We start from the raw sequence: 16,268 nt of genomic DNA, 5'->3' as shown, positions 1-16,268 counted from the left end.
GGTAATATGAAGGAACAGGGACATAATGCCGGTAATATGAAGGAACAGGGACGTAATGCGGGTAATATGAAGGAACAGGCACATAATGCTGGTAAGATGAGGGAACAGGGACATAATGCCTGTAATATGAAGGAACAGGCACATAATGCCTGTAATATAAAAGAACAGGGACGTAATGCCGGTAATATGAAGGAACAGGGACATAATGCCTGTAATATGAAGGAACAGAGACAAAATGCCGGTAATATAAAGGAACAAGTACATAATGCCTATAATATAATGGAACAGGGACATAATGCCTGTAATATGAAATAACAGGGATATAATGTCGGTAATATTAGGGAGCAGGGACATATTACCGGCATTATGTCCCTGTACCCTCCTACAGGGGACATAATGACAGTAATATGAAGGAACAGGGACATAATGCCTGTAATATGAAGGAACAGGGACATAATGCCTGTAATATGAAGGAACAGGGACATAATGCCTGTAATATGCAGGAACAGGGACATAATGCCTGTAATATGCCGGAACAGGGACATAATGCCGGTAATATAAAGGAACAGGAACATAATGCCGGTAATAAGAAGGAACAGGGACATAATGCCGGTAATATGAAGGAACAGCGAAATAATGCCTGTAATATGAAGGAACAGGGACATAATGCCGGTAATATGAATAAACTGGGACATAATACCTGTAATAGGAAGGAACAGGGACATAATGCCGGTAATATGAAGGAACAGGGACATAATGCTGGTAATATGAAGGAATAAGGACATAATGCCGGTAATATGAAGGAGCAGGGACATAATGCCTGTAATATGAAGGAACAGGGACATAATGCCGGTAATATGAAGGAACAGGGACATAATGCTGAAAAAAATGAAGGAACAGGGACATAATGCCGGTAAGATGAGGGAACAGGGGCAAAATGCCGGTAATATGAAGGAACAGGGACATAATGCCGGTACTATGATGGAACAGGGACATAATGCCTGTAATATGAAGGAACAGGGAAATAATCCTTGTAATATGAAGGAACAGGGACATAATGCCGGGAATATGAAGGAACAGGGACATAATGCCGGTAGGATGAAGGAACAGGGACATAATGCCTGTAATATGAAGGAATAGGGACATAATGGCGGTTTAGATGAAGGATTAAGGACGTAATGCCGGTAATATGAAGGAACAGGGACATAATGCCGGTAAAATAAAGGAACAGGGACATAATGCCGGTAATATGAAGGAATAAGGACATAATGCCGGTAATATGAAGGAACATGGACATAATGCTGGTAATATGAAGGAACAGGGACATAATGCCGGTAATATGAGGGAAAAGGGACATAATGCCGGTAATATGAAGGAATTGGACATAATGCCTGTAATATGAAGGAACAGGGACATAATACCGGTAATATGAAGGAACAGGGAAATAATCCTTGTAATATGAAGGAACAGGGAGGTAATACCGATAATATGAAGGTACAGGGACATAATGCCGGTAGGATGAAGGAACAGGGACATAATGCCTGTAATATGAAGGAATAGGGACATAATGGCGGTTTAGATGAAGGATTAAGGACATAATGCCGGTAATATGAAGGAACAGGGACATAATGCCGGTAATATGAAGGAACAGGGACATAATGCCTGTAATAAGAAGGAACAGGGACATAATGCCGGTAATATGAAGGAATAAGGACATAATGCCGGAAATATGAAGGAACAGGGACATAATGCCGGTAATATGAAGGAACAGGGACATAATGCCTGTAATATGAAAAAACAGGGACATAATGCCGGTAATATGAAGGAACAGGGACATAATGCCGGTAATATGAAGGATCAGGGACATAATGCCTGTAATAAGAAGGAACAGGGACATAATGCCGGTAATATAAAGGAACAGGGACATAATGCCGGTAATATGAAGGAATAAGGACATAATGCCGGAAATATGAAGGAACAGGGACATAATGCCGGTAATATGAAGGAACAGGGACATAATGCCTGTAATATGAAAGAACAGGGACATAATGCCGGTAATATGAAGGAACAGGGACATAATGCCGGTAATATGAAGGAACAGGTACATAATGCCTGTAATAAGAAGGAACAGGGACATAATGCCGGTAATATGAAGGAACAGGGACATAATGCCGGTAATATGAAGGAATAAGGACATAATGCCGGAAATATGAAGGAACAGGGACATAATGCCGGTAATATGAAGGAACAGGGACATAATGCCTGTAATATGAAAGAACAGGGACATAATGCCGGTAATATGAAGGAACAGGGACATAATGCCGGTAAGATGAGGGAACAAGGACATAATGCCTGTAATATGAAGGAACAGGGACATAATGCCGTTAATATGAAGGAACAGGTACATAATGCCGGTAATATGAAGGAACAGGGACATAATGCCTGTAATATGAAGGAATAGGGACATAATGCTGGTAATATGAAGGAACAGGGACATAATGCCTGTAATATGAAGGAACAGGGACATAATGCCTGTAATATGAAAGAACAGGGACATAATGCCGGTAATATGAAGGAACAGGGACATAATGCCGGTAATATGAGGGAAAAGGGACATAATGCCGGTAATATGAAGGAATTGGACATAATGCCTGTAATATGAAGGAACAGGTACATAATGCCTGTAATAATAAGGAACAGGGTCATAATGCCGGTAATATGAAGGAACAGGGACATAATGCCGGTAATATGAAGGAATAAGGACATAATGCCGGAAATATGAAGGAACAGGGACATAATGCCGGTAATATGAAGGAACAGGGACATAATGCCTGTAATATGAAAGAACAGGGACATAATGCCGGTAATATGAAGGAACAGGGACTTAATGCCGGTAATATGAAGGAACAGGGACATAATGCCGGTAATAAGAAGGAACAGGGAAATAATGCCGGTAATATGAGGGAGCAGGCACATAATGCCTGTAATATGAAGGAATAGGGACATAATGCTGGTAATATGAAGGAACAGGGACATAATGTCGGTAATATGAAGGAATAGGGACATAATGCCAGTAATATGAAAGAACAGGGACATAATGCCTGTAATATGAGGGAACAGGGACATAATGCCTGTAATATGAAGGAACAGGTACATAATGCCTGTAATATGAAGGAACAGGGACATAATGCCGGTAATATGAAGGAATAGGACATAATGCCTGTAATATGCAGGAACAGGGACATAATGCTGGTAATATGAAGGAACAGGGACATAATGCCGGTAATATGAAGGAACAGGGACATAATGCCGGTAAGATGAGGGAACAGGGACATAATGCCTGTAATATGAAGGAACAGGGACATAATGCCGGTAATATGAAGGAACAGGTAAATAATGCCGGTAATATGAAGGAACAGAGACATAATGCCAGTAATATGAAGGAACAGGGACATAATGCCTGTAATATGAAAGAACAGGGACATAATGCCGGTAATATGAAGGAACAGGGACATAATGCCGGTAATATGAGGGAAAAGGGACATAATGCATGTAATATGAGGGAACAGGGACATAATGCCTGTAATATGAAGGAACAGGGACATAATGCCTGTAATATGAAAGAACAGGGACATAATGCCGGTAATATGAAGGAACAGCGAAATAATGCCTGTAATATGAAGGAACAGGGACATAATGCCGGTAATATGAAGAAACTGGGACATAATGCCGGTAATATGAAGGAATAAGGACATAATGCTTGTAATATGAAGGAGCAGGGACATAATGCTTGTAATATGAAGGAACAGGGACATAATGCCGGTAATATGAAGGAACAGGGACATAATGCCTGTAATAAGAAGGAACAGGGACATAATGCCGGTAATATGAAGGAACAGGGACATAATGCCGGTAATATGAAGGAATAAGGACATAATGCCGGTAATATGAAGGAACAGGGACATAATGCTGGTAATATGAAGGAACAGGGACATAATGCCGGTAATATGAGGGAAAAGGGACATAATGCCGGTAATATGAAGGAATTGGACATAATGCCTGTAATATGAAGGAACAGGGACATAATACGGGTAATATGAAGGAACAGGGAAATAATCCTTGTAATATGAAGGAACAGGGAGGTAATACCGATAATATGAAGGTACAGGGACATAATGCCGGTAGGATGAAGGAACAGGGACATAATGCCTGTAATATGAAGGAATAGGGACATAATGGCGGTTTAGATGAAGGATTAAGGACATAATGCCGGTAATATGAAGGAACAGGGACATAATGCCGGTAATATGAAGGAACAGGGACATAATGCCTGTAATAAGAAGGAACAGGGACATAATGCCGGTAATATGAAGGAATAAGGACATAATGCCGGAAATATGAAGGAACAGGGACATAATGCCGGTAATATGAAGGAACAGGGACATAATGCCTGTAATATGAAAGAACAGGGACATAATGCCGGTAATATGAAGGAACAGGGACATAATGCCGGTAATATGAGGGAAAAGGGACATAATGCCGGTAATATGAAGGAATTGGACATAATGCCTGTAATATGAAGGAACAGGTACATAATGCCTGTAATAATAAGGAACAGGGTCATAATGCCGGTAATATGAAGGAACAGGGACATAATGCCGGTAATATGAAGGAATAAGGACATAATGCCGGAAATATGAAGGAACAGGGACATAATGCCGGTAATATGAAGGAACAGGGACATAATGCCTGTAATATGAAAGAACAGGGACATAATGCCGGTAATATGAAGGAACAGGGACTTAATGCCGGTAATATGAAGGAACAGGGACATAATGCCGGTAATAAGAAGGAACAGGGAAATAATGCCGGTAATATGAGGGAGCAGGCACATAATGCCTGTAATATGAAGGAATAGGGACATAATGCTGGTAATATGAAGGAACAGGGACATAATGTCGGTAATATGAAGGAATAGGGACATAATGCCAGTAATATGAAAGAACAGGGACATAATGCCTGTAATATGAGGGAACAGGGACATAATGCCTGTAATATGAAGGAACAGGTACATAATGCCTGTAATATGAAGGAACAGGGACATAATGCCGGTAATATGAAGGAATAGGACATAATGCCTGTAATATGCAGGAACAGGGACATAATGCTGGTAATATGAAGGAACAGGGACATAATGCCGGTAATATGAAGGAACAGGGACATAATGCCGGTAAGATGAGGGAACAGGGACATAATGCCTGTAATATGAAGGAACAGGGACATAATGCCGGTAATATGAAGGAACAGGTAAATAATGCCGGTAATATGAAGGAACAGAGACATAATGCCAGTAATATGAAGGAACAGGGACATAATGCCTGTAATATGAAAGAACAGGGACATAATGCCGGTAATATGAAGGAACAGGGACATAATGCCGGTAATATGAGGGAAAAGGGACATAATGCATGTAATATGAGGGAACAGGGACATAATGCCTGTAATATGAAGGAACAGGGACATAATGCCTGTAATATGAAAGAACAGGGACATAATGCCGGTAATATGAAGGAACAGCGAAATAATGCCTGTAATATGAAGGAACAGGGACATAATGCCGGTAATATGAAGAAACTGGGACATAATGCCGGTAATATGAAGGAATAAGGACATAATGCTTGTAATATGAAGGAGCAGGGACATAATGCTTGTAATATGAAGGAACAGGGACATAATGCCGGTAATATGAAGGAACAGGGACATAATGCCTGTAATAAGAAGGAACAGGGACATAATGCCGGTAATATGAAGGAACAGGGACATAATGCCGGTAATATGAAGGAATAAGGACATAATGCCGGTAATATGAAGGAACAGGGACATAATGCTGGTAATATGAAGGAACAGGGACATAATGCCGGTAATATGAGGGAAAAGGGACATAATGCCGGTAATATGAAGGAATTGGACATAATGCCTGTAATATGAAGGAACAGGGACATAATACGGGTAATATGAAGGAACAGGGAAATAATCCTTGTAATATGAAGGAACAGGGAGGTAATACCGATAATATGAAGGTACAGGGACATAATGCCGGTAGGATGAAGGAACAGGGACATAATGCCTGTAATATGAAGGAATAGGGACATAATGGCGGTTTAGATGAAGGATTAAGGACATAATGCCGGTAATATGAAGGAACAGGGACATAATGCCGGTAATATGAAGGAACAGGGACATAATGCCTGTAATAAGAAGGAACAGGGACATAATGCCGGTAATATGAAGGAATAAGGACATAATGCCGGAAATATGAAGGAACAGGGACATAATGCCGGTAATATGAAGGAACAGGGACATAATGCCTGTAATATGAAAGAACAGGGACATAATGCCGGTAATATGAAGGAACAGGGACATAATGCCGGTAATATGAAGGAACAGGTACATAATGCCGGTAATATGAAGGAACAGGGACATAATGCCGGTAATATGAAAGAACAGGGACATAATGCCTGTAATAAGAAGGAACAGGGACATAATGCCGGTAATATGAAGGAACAGGGACATAATGCCGGTAAGATGAGGGAACAAGGACATAATGCCTGTAATATGAAGGAACAGGGACATAATGCCGGTAATATGAAGGAACAGGTACATAATGCCGGTAAGATGAGGGAACAGGGACATAATGCCTGTAATATGAAGGAACAGGGACATAATGCCGGTAATATGAAGGAACAGGTAAATAATGCCGGTAATATGAAGGAACAGAGACATAATGCCAGTAATATGAAGGAACAGGGACATAATGCCTGTAATATGAAAGAACAGGGACATAATGCCGGTAATATGAAGGAACAGGGACATAATGCCGGTAATATGAGGGATAAGGGACATAATGCCGGTAATATGAAGGAATAGGACATAATGCCGGTAATATGAAGGAACAGGGACATAATGCCGGTAATATGAGGGAACAGGGACATAATGCCTGTAATATGAAGGAACAGGGACATAATGCATGTAATATGACGGAACAGGGACATAATGCCTGTAATATGAAGGAACAGGGACATAATGCCTGTAATATGAAGGAACAGGGACATAATGCCTGTAATATGCAGGAACAGGGACATAATGCCTGTAATATGCCGGAACAGGGACATAATGCCGGTAATATAAAGGAACAGGAACATAATGCCGGTAATAAGAAGGAACAGGGATATAATGCCGGTAATATGAAGGAACAGCGAAATAATGCCTGTAATATGAAGGAACAGGGACATAATGCCGGTAATATGAATAAACTGGGACATAATACCTGTAATAGGAAGGAACAGGGACATAATGCCGGTAATATGAAGGAACAGGGACATAATGCTGGTAATATGAAGGAATAAGGACATAATGCCGGTAATATGAAGGAGCAGGGACATAATGCCTGTAATATGAAGGAACAGGGACATAATGCCGGTAATATGAAGGAACAGGGACATAATGCTGAAAAAAATGAAGGAACAGGGACATAATGCCGGTAAGATGAGGGAACAGGGGCAAAATGCCTGTAATATGAAGGAATAGGGACATAATGGCGGTTTAGATGAAGGATTAAGGACATAATGCCGGTAATATGAAGGAACAGGGACATAATGCCGGTAAAATGAAGGAACAGGGACATAATGCCTGTAATAAGAAGGAACAGGGACATAATGGCGGTAATATGAAGGAACAGGGACATAATGCCGGTAATATGAAGGAATAAGGACATAATGCCGGAAATATGAAGGCACAGGGACATAATGCCGGTAATATGAAGGAACAGGGACATAATGCCTGTAATATGAAAGAACAGGGACATAATGCCGGTAATATGAAGGAACACGGACATAATGCCGGTAATATGAAGGAACAGCGAAATAATGCCTGTAATATGAAGGAACAGGGACATAATGCCGGTAATATGAAGAAACTGGGACATAATGCTGGTAATATGAAGGAACAGGGACATAATGCCGGTAATATGAGGGAAAAGGGACATAATGCCGGTAATATGAAGGAATTGGACATAATGCCGGTAATATGAAGGAATAAGGACATAATGCCGGTAATATGAAGGAACAGGGACATAATGCTGGTAATATGAAGGAACAGGGACATAATGCCGGTAATATGAGGGAAAAGGGACATAATGCCGGTAATATGAAGGAATTGGACATAATGCCTGTAATATGAAGGAACAGGGACATAATACCGGTAATATGAAGGAACAGGGAAATAATCCTTGTAATATGAAGGAACAGAGACATAATGCCGGTAATATAAAGGAACAGGGACATAATGCCTGTAATATGAAGGAACAGGGACATAATGCCTGTAATATGAAAGAACAGGGACATAATGCCTGTAATATGAAAGAACAGGGACATAATGCCGGTAATATGAAGGAACAGGGACATAATGCCGGTAATATGAAGGAACAGGGACATAATGCCTGTAATATGAAAGAACAGGGACATAATGCCGGTAATATGAAGGAACAGGGACATAATGCCGGTAATATGAAGGAACAGGTACATAATGCCTGTAATAAGAAGGAACAGGGACATAATGCCGGTAATATGAAGGAACAGGGACATAATGCCGGTAATATGAAGGAATAAGGACATAATGCCGGAAATATGAAGGAACAGGGACATAATGCCGGTAATATGAAGGAACAGGGACATAATGCCTGTAATATGAAGGAACAGGGAAATAATCCTTGTAATATGAAGGAACAGGGACATAATGCCGGGAATATGAAGGAACAGGGACATAATGCCGGTAGGATGAAGGAACAGGGACATAATGCCTGTAATATGAAGGAATAGGGACATAATGGCGGTTTAGATGAAGGATTAAGGACATAATGCCGGTAATATGAAGGAACAGGGACATAATGCCGGTAAAATGAAGGAACAGGGACATAATGCCTGTAATAAGAAGGAACAGGGACATAATGCCGGTAATATGAAGGCACAGGGACATAATGCCGGTAATATGAAGGAACAGGGACATAATGCCTGTAATATGAAAGAACAGGGACATAATGCCGGTAATATGAAGGAACACGGACATAATGCCGGTAATATTATTGAACAGGGTCATAATGCCTGTAATATGAAGGAACAGGGACATATTGCCGGTAATATGAAGGAACAGGGACATAATGGCGGTAATATGAAGGAATAGGGACATAATGCCGGTAATATGAAGGAACAGGGACATAATGCCGGTAATATGAAGGAAAAGCGAAATAATGCCTGTAATATGAAGGAACAGGTACATAAAGCCGGTAATATGAAGGAACAGGGACATAATGCCTGTAATATGCCGGAACAGGGACATAATGCCGGTAATATAAAGGAACAGGAACATAATGCCGGTAATAAGAAGGAACAGGGACATAATGCCGGTAATATGAAGGAACAGCGAAATAATGCCTGTAATATGAAGGAACAGGGACATAATGCCGGTAATATGAATAAACTGGGACATAATACCTGTAATAGGAAGGAACAGGGACATAATGCCGGTAATATGAAGGAACAGGGACATAATGCTGGTAATATGAAGGAATAAGGACATAATGCCGGTAATATGAAGGAGCAGGGACATAATGCCTGTAATATGAAGGAACAGGGACATAATGCCGGTAATATGAAGGAACAGGGACATAATGCTGAAAAATATGAAGGAACAGGGACATAATGCTGGTACTATGATGGAACAGGGACATAATGCCTGTAATATGAAGGAACAGGGACATAATGCCGGGAATATGAAGGAACAGGGACATAATGCCGGTAGGATGAAGGAACAGGGACATAATGCCTGTAATATGAAGGAATAGGGACATAATGGCGGTTTAGATGAAGGATTAAGGACATAATGCCGGTAATATGAAGGAACAGGGACATAATGCCGGTAAAATGAAGGAACAGGGACATAATGCCTGTAATAAGAAGGAACAGGGACATAATGCCGGTAATATGAAGGAACAGGGACATAATGCCGGTAATATGAAGGAATAAGGACATAATGCCGGAAATATGAAGGCACAGGGACATAATGCCGGTAATATGAAGGAACAGGGACATAATGCCTGTAATATGAAAGAACAGGGACATAATGCCGGTAATATGAAGGAACACGGACATAATGCCGGTAATATGAAGGAACAGGGTCATAATGCCTGTAATATGAAGGAACAGGGACATAATGCCGGTAATATGAAGGAACAGGGACATAATGGCGGTAATATGAAGGAATAGGGACATAATGCCGGTAATATGAAGGAACAGCGAAATAATGCCTGTAATATGAAGGAACAGGGACATAATGCCGGTAATATGAAGGAATAGGGACATAATGCCGGTAATATGAAGGAACAGGGACATAATGGCGGTAATATGAAGGAATAGGGACATAATGCCGGTAATATGAAGGAATAGGGACATAATGCCGGTAATATGAAGGAACAGGGACATAATGACGGTAATATGAAGGAACAGGGACATAATGGCGGTAATATGAAGGAATAGGGACATAATGCCTGTAATATGAAAGAACAGGGACATAATGCCGGTAATATGAAGGAACAGGGACATAATGCCGGTAATATGAGGGAAAAGGGACATAATGCCGGTAATATGAAGGAATTGGACATAATGCCTGTAATATGAAGGAATTGGACATAATACCGGTAATATGAAGGAACAGGGAAATAATCCTTGTAATATGAAGGCACAGGGAGGTAATACCGATAATATGAAGGTACAGGGACATAATGCCGGTAGGATGAAGGAACAGGGACATAATGCCTGTAATATGAAGGAATAGGGACATAATGGCGGTTTAGATGAAGGATTAAGGACATAATGCCGGTAATATGAAGGAACAGGGACATAATGCCGGTAATATGAAGGAACAGGGACATAATGCCTGTAATAAGAAGGAACAGGGACATAATGCCGGTAATATGAAGGAATAAGGACATAATGCCGGAAATATGAAGGAACAGGGACATAATGCCGGTAATATGAAGGAACAGGGACATAATGCCTGTAATATGAAAAAACAGGGACATAATGCCGGTAATATGAAGGAACAGGGACATAATGCCGGTAATATGAAGGATCAGGGACATAATGCCTGTAATAAGAAGGAACAGGGACATAATGCCGGTAATATAAAGGAACAGGGACATAATGCCGGTAATATGATGGAATAAGGACATAATGCCGGAAATATGAAGGAACAGGGACATAATGCCGGTAATATGAAGGAACAGGGACATAATGCCGGTAAGATGAGGGAACAGGGACATAATGCCTGTAATATGAAGGAACAGGGACATAATGTCGGTAATATGAAGGAACAGGTACATAATGCCGGTAATATGAAGGAACAGGGACATAATGCTCGTAATATGAAGGAATAGGGACATAATGCCAGTAATATGAAGGAACAGGGACATAATGCCTGTAATATGAAAGAACAGGGACATAATGCCGGTAATATGAAGGAACAGGGACATAATGCCGGTAATATGAGGGAAAAGGGACATAATGCCGGTAATATGAAGGAATAGGACATAATGCCGGTAATATGAAGGAACAGGGACATAATGCATGTAATATGAGGGAACAGGGACATAATGCCTGTAATATGAAGGAACAGGGACATAATGCATGTAATATGACGGAACAGGGACATAATGCCGGTAATATGAAGGAAAAGTGACATAATGCCTGTAATATGAAGGAACAGGGACATAATGCCTGTAATATGCAGGAACAGGGACATAATGCCTGTAATATGCCGGAACAGGGACATAATGCCGGTAATATAAAGGAACAGGAACATAATGCCGGTAATAAGAAGGAACAGGGACATAATGCCGGTAATATGAAGGAACAGCAAAATAATGCCTGTAATATGAAGGAACAGGGACATAATGCCGGTAATATGAAGAAACTGGGACATAATACCTGTAATAGGAAGGAACAGGGACATAATGCCGGTAATATGAAGGAACAGGGACATAATGCCTGTAATATGAAGGAACAGGGACATAATACCGGTAATATGAAGGAACAGGGAAATAATCCTTGTAATATGAAGGAACAGGGAGGTAATACCGATAATATGAAGGTACAGGGACATAATGCCGGTAGGATGAAGGAACAGGGACATAATGCCTGTAATATGAAGGAATAGGGACATAATGGCGGTTTAGATGAAGGATTAAGGACATAATGCCTGTAATATGAAAGAACAGGGACATAATGCCGGTAATATGAAGGAACAGGGACATAATGCCGGTAATATGAAGGAACAGGTACATAATGCCTGTAATAAGAAGGAACAGGGACATAATGCCGGTAATATGAAGGAACAGGGACATAATGCCGGTAATATGAAGGAATAAGGACATAATGCCGGAAATATGAAGGAACAGGGACATAATGCCGGTAATATGAAGGAACAGGGACATAATGCCGGTAAGATGAGGGAACAAGGACATAATGCCTGTAATATGAAGGAACAGGGACATAATGCCGGTAATATGAAGGAACAGGTACATAATGCCGGTAATATGAAGGAACAGGGAAATAATGCCGGTAATATGAGGGAGCAGGCACATAATGCCTGTAATATGAAGGAATAGGGACATAATGCTGGTAATATGAAGGAACAGGGACATAATGTCGGTAATATGAAGGAATAGGGACATAATGCCAGTAATATGAAAGAACAGGGACATAATGCCTGTAATATGAGGGAACAGGGACATAATGCCTGTAATATGAAGGAACAGGTACATAATGCCTGTAATATGAAGGAACAGGGACATAATGCCGGTAATATGAAGGAATAGGACATAATGCCGGTAATATGAAGGAACAGGTACATAATGCCGGTAAGATGAGGGAACAGGGACATAATGCCTGTAATATGAAGGAACAGGGACATAATGCCGGTAATATGAAGGAACAGGTACATAATGCCGGTAATATGAAGGAACAGGGACATAATGCTCGTAATATGAAGGAATAGGGACATAATGCCAGTAATATGAAGGAACAGGGACATAATGCCTGTAATATGAAAGAACAGGGACATAATGCCGGTAATATGAAGGAACAGGGACATAATGCCGGTAATATGAGGGAAAAGGGACATAATGCCGGTAATATGAAGGAATAGGACATAATGCCGGTAATATGAAGGAACAGGGACATAATGCATGTAATATGAGGGAACAGGGACATAATTCCTGTAATATGAAGGAACAGGGACATAATGCCTGTAATATGAAGGAACAGTGACATAATGCCTGTAATATGAAGGAACAGGGACATAATGCCTGTAATATGAAGGAACAGGGACATAATGCCGGTAAGATGAGGGAACAGGGACAAAATGCCGGTAATATGAAGGAACAGGGACATAATGCCGGTACTATGACGGAACAGGGACATAATGCCTGTAATATGAAGGAACAGGGAAATAATCCCTGTAATATGAAGGAACAGGGACATAATGCCTGTAATAAGAAGGAACAGGGACATAATGCCGGTAATATGAAGGTACAGGGACATAATGCCGGTAGGATGAAGGAACAGGGACATAATGCCGGTAATATGAAGGAACAGGGACATAATGCCTGTAATAAGAAGGAACAGGAACATAATGCCGGTAATATGAAGAAATAAGGACATAATGCCGGAAATATGAAGGAACAGGGACATAATGCCTGTAATAACAAGGAACAGGGACCTAATGCCGGTAATATGAAGGAACAGGGACATAATACCTGTAATATGAATGAACAGGGAAATAATGCCTGTAATATGAAGGAACAGGGACATAATGCTGGTAATATGAAGGAACAGGGACATAATGCCGGTAATATGAAGGAACAGGGACATAATGCCGGTAATATGAAGGAAAAGGAACATAATGCCTGTAAGATGAGGGAACAGGGACAAAATGCCGGTAAGATGAGGGAACAGGGACATAATGCCGGTAATATGAAGGAACAGGGACATAATGCCTGTAATATGAAGGAACAGGGACATAATGCCTTTAATATGAAGGAACAGGGACATAATGCCTGTAATATGAAGGGACAGGGACATAATGCCGGTAATATGAAGGAAGAGGCACATAATGCTGGTAAGATGAGGGAACAGGGACATAATGCATGTAATATGAAGGAACAGGGACATAATACATGTAATATGAAGGAACAGGGACATAATGCCTGTAATAAGAAGGAACAGGGACATAATGCCGGTAATATGAAGGAACAGGGACATAATGCCTGTAATATGAAGGAACAGGGATATAATGCCTGTAATATGAAGGAACAGGGACATAATGCCGGTAATATGAAGGAACAGGGACATAATGCCGGTAATATGAAGGAACAGGGACATAATGCCTGTAATATGAAGGAATAGGGACATAATGCCGGTAATATGAAGAAATAAGGACATAATGCCGGAAATATGAAGGAAAAGGACATAATGCCGGTAATATGAAGGAACAGGGACAAAATGCCGGTAATATGAAGGAACAGGGACATAATGCTGGAAATATGAAGGAAAAGGATATAATGCCTGTAATATGAAGGAAGAGGCACATAATGCTGGTAAGATGAGGGAACAGGGACATAATACATGTAATATGAAGGAACAGGGACATAATGCCTGTAATAAGAAGGAACAGGGACATAATGCCGGTAATATGAAGGAACAGGGACATAATGCCTGTAATAAGAAGGAACAGGGACCTAATGCCGGTAATATGAAGGAACAGGGAAATAATGCCTATAATGTGAAGGAGCAGGGACATAATGCTGGTAATATGAAGGAACCGGTATATAGAGCCTGTAATATGAAGGGACAGGGACATAATGCCGGTAATATGAAGGAACTGGGACATAATGCCGGTATTATGAAGGAACAGGGACATAATGCCTGTAATATGAAGGAACAGGGATATAATGCCTGTAATATGAAGGAACAGGGACATAATGCCGGTAATATGAAGGAACAGGGATATAATGCCTGTAATATGAAGGAACAGGGACATAATGCCGGTAATATGAAGGAACAGGGACATAATGCCGGTAATATGAAGGAAGAGGGACATAATGCCTGTAATATGAAGGAACAGGGAAATAATGCCGGTAATATGAAGGAACAGGGACATAATGCCTGTAATATTAAGGAACAGGGACATAATGCCGGTAATATGAAGGAACAGGGACATAATGCCGGAAATATGAAGGAACAGGAAAATAATTCCGGTGATATAAGGGAACAGGGACATAATGCCGGTAATATGAAGGAACAGGGACATAATGCCGGTAATATGAAGGAACAGGGACATAATGCCTGTAATATGAAGGAACAGGGACATAATGCCGGTAATATGAAGGAACAGGGACATAATTCCGGTAATATGAAGGAACGGGGAAATAATGCCTGTAATATGAAGGAAGAGGGACATAATGCCGGAAATATGAAGGAACAGGGACATAATGCCGGTAATATGAAGGAACAGGAACATAATGCGGTAATATGAAGGAACGGGGACATAATGCCGGTAATGTGAAGGAACAGGGACATAATGCCGGTAGTATGAAGGAACAGGGACATAATGCCGGTAATATGAAGGAACAGGGACATAATGCCGGTAATATGAAGGAAGAGGGACATAATGTCTGTAATATGAAAGAACAGGGACATAATGCCGGTAATATGAAGGAACAGAGAAATAATGCCTGTAATATGAAGGAACAGGGACATAATGCCTGAAATAAGAAGGAACAGGGACATAATGCCGGTAGTATGAAGGAACAGGGACATAATGCCGGTAATATGAAGGAGCCGGTATATAGAGCCTGTAATATGAAGGAACAGGGACATAATGCCGGTAATATGAAGGAACAGGGACATAATGCCGGTAATATGAAGGAACAGGTATATAATGCCGGTAATATGAAGGAACAGGGACATAATGCCGGTAAGATGAGGGAACAGGGACAAAATGCCGGTAAGATGAGGGAACAGGGACATAATGCCGGTAATATGAAGAAAGAGGGACATAATGGCGGTAATATGAAGGAACAGGGACATAATGCCTGTAATATGAAGGAAAAGGGACATAATGCCTGTAATATGAAGGAAAAGGGACATAATGCCTGT

The sequence above is a fragment of the Rhinoderma darwinii genome, unplaced genomic scaffold (genome assembly GCF_050947455.1).
Source record: "Rhinoderma darwinii isolate aRhiDar2 unplaced genomic scaffold, aRhiDar2.hap1 Scaffold_4248, whole genome shotgun sequence".
NCBI lineage: Eukaryota > Metazoa > Chordata > Amphibia > Anura > Rhinodermatidae > Rhinoderma > Rhinoderma darwinii.
The sequence above is the reverse complement of the archived record's forward strand: the minus strand, read 5'-3'. Positions refer to the sequence as shown.